Source organism: Dendrobates tinctorius, unplaced genomic scaffold, assembly GCF_039654945.1.
Source record: "Dendrobates tinctorius isolate UK_male_01 unplaced genomic scaffold, ASM3965494v1 ptg000178l, whole genome shotgun sequence".
NCBI classification, from domain to species: domain Eukaryota; kingdom Metazoa; phylum Chordata; class Amphibia; order Anura; family Dendrobatidae; genus Dendrobates; species Dendrobates tinctorius.
In genome coordinates, this window is record NW_027361845.1 from 471,801 (window position 1) to 474,654 (window position 2,854).

At 32.4% G+C, this 2,854-nt stretch overlaps 1 non-coding gene across 1 annotated transcript; it reads left to right on the plus strand.

Moving 5' to 3' along the window:
• Positions 1-2,782: 2,782 nt before the first annotated feature.
• TRNAW-CCA (transfer RNA tryptophan (anticodon CCA)) lies at positions 2,783-2,854 on the plus strand. The gene has a single exon. It is a non-coding gene; the product is annotated as a tRNA-Trp (tRNA).

The following is a 2,854-nucleotide window of genomic DNA, read 5'->3' on the forward strand; positions in this document are numbered from 1 at the left end:
ATCAGCTCTTTATGTCTTTTCATATCTTGATTGATGTTTGGGTTATTATTGAAAACAGTAACTGCGTAGTCCAACTGACAAAAGTTAAATCGACTTTGTTGCTACCAGGCTGCAGTGTTTAAGAAACTGCATTGTTTAGTTCTACAGATTATAATCGTTTCAAGAGGACTTTGATAAGAATTGTTATTGGGAATTGAGTTCCAAACATTAATAAATGTAATTAATGCCATAAGCACCTATTAATTTATTTTTACCATTGCCATCTTTGAATTTGTAAGAAAAGAGGGTTTATTACCAGATTCTTAATTTTTGACTGGAAATCACTGAATCCGATTGTGTAGATCTTAATTCAACTGTAGTGATTCTGAATCCATATCAGAAAGTTGTGTATTCAAATCATGTCATGGTCAAGCAGCTCTTTCATATTTTTATAGCTTGATCGATGTTTGGGTTAAGATTGAAAACAGAAACTGGGTAATCCAACTGAAAATAGATTAACACAACGTTGTTGACACAGGTCAGAACAGTTTTTAAAAAAGTATTTTTTTAATTCTATAGATTAAAATCTTATCAACAATACTTTGATGAGAAATATTATTGGGAACTGAGTTAAAAACATTAATAAATGTAATAAATGCCAGGAACACCTATCGCTTTGTTCATACCATTGTCATCTTTGAATTTGTAAGAAAATCAGGCTTATTACTAGAATCTAAACTTTAAACTGGAAATCCCTGAATCGGAACGTGAAGATCCTAATTTATCCTTGTTATTACTTTTCTAAACTGTGATTTAAAGTAGCAAATTTCATGATGGTGTCTGTATATTTCCTCATGCACTTTACAAGTGAATTATGGGAGCAAGCAAGTTTTACAGCTGTCCTAATACACTGACGGTAGTGCGCCTTACTCCTGGTCAGAATGATGCATGTTTAAATTATGTCACGTTCAAGTATCTCTTTCATCTTTTTAAAAGTTGATCGATGTTTGGGTTAAGATTGAAAACAGAAACTGCGTATTCTAACTGACAATAGATTATCATGATCTTGTTGCCACCTGTCAGGAAAGTGTTTGAAAAATTGCTTTTTTAATTCTACCGAATAAAATCTTTTCAACAATCCTTTGATGAGATATATCATTGGGAACTGAGTTCAAAACAGAAAATTTGGGGCATGTCAGAAACACCTATTAATTTGTTCATACCATTGTCATCTTTGAATTTGTAAGAAAAAAGGGTTTATTACTATATTCTAAATTTTGAATTGGAAAACCCTGAATCTGAAAGTGAAGACCTTAATTCATCCTTGTTTATATCTTTTCCAAACTCCAGATCAGAAGGTTGCGTGTTCAAATCACGTCGGGGTCAATCAGCTCTTTATGTCTTTTCATATCTTGATTGATGTTTGGGTTATTATTGAAAACAGTAACTGCGTAGTCCAACTTGACAAAAGTTAACTCGACTTTGTTGCTACCAGACTGCAGTGTTTAAGAAACTGCATTTTTTAGTTCTACTGATTATAATCGTTTCAAGAGGACTTTGATAAGAATTGTTATTGGGAATTGAGTTCCAAACATTAATAAATGTAATTAATGCCATAAGCACCTATTAATTTATTTTTACCATTGCCATCTTTGAATTTGTAAGAAAAGAGGGTTTATTACCAGATTCTTAATTTTTGACTGGAAATCACTGAATCTGATTGTGAAGATCTTAATTCAACTGTAGTGCTTCTGAATCCATATCAAAAAGTTGTGTATTCAAATCACGTCATGGTCAAGCAGCTCTTTCATATTTTTATAGCTTGATCGATGTTTGGGTTAAGATTGAAAACAGAAACTGGGTAATCCAGCTGAAAATAGATTAACACAACGTTGTTGACACAAGTCAGAACAGTTTTTAAAAAAGTGTTTTTTTAATTCTATAGATTAAAATCTTATCAACAATACTTTGATGAGAAATATTATTGGGAATTGAGTTAAAAACATTAATAAATGTAATAAATGCCAGGAACACCTATCGCTTTGTTCATACCATTGTCATCTTTGAATTAGTAAGAAAATCAGGCTTATTACTAGAATCTAAACTTTAAACTGGAAATCCCTGAATCGGAACGTGAAGATCCTAATTCATCCTTGTTATTACTTTTCTAAACTGTGATTTAAAGTAGCAAATTTCAAGATGGTGTCTGTATATTTCCTCATGCACTTTACAAGTGAATTATGGGAGCAAGCAAGTTTTACAGCTGTCCTCATACACTGACGGTAGTGCGCCTTACTCCTGGTCAGAATGATGCATGTTTAAATTATGTCACGTTCAAGTATCTCTTTCATATTTTTAAAAGTTGATCGATGTTTGGGTTAAGATTGAAAACAGAAACTGCGTATTCTAACTGACAATGGATTATCATGATCTTGTTGCCACTTGTCAGGAAAGTGTTTGAAAAATTGCTTTTTTAATTCTACCGAATAAAATCTTTTCAACAATCCTTTGATGAGATATATCATTGGGAACTGAGTTCAAAACAGAAAATTTGGGGCAAGTCAGAAACACCTATTAATTTGTTCATACCATTGTCATCTTTGAATTTGTAAGAAAAAAGGGTTTATTACTATATTCTAAATTTTGAATTGGAAATCCCTGAATCTGAAAGTGAAGACCTTAATTCATCCTTGTTTATATCTTTTCCAAACTGTGATTATAAGTAACAAATTTCAAGATGGTGTCCATATATTTTATCATGCACTTTTCATGTGAGGTATGGGAGCAACAAAACTTTTCAACTGACCTCGTGGCGCAACGGTAGCGCGTCTGATTCCAGATCAGAAGGTTGTGTGTTCAAATCACGTCGGGGTCA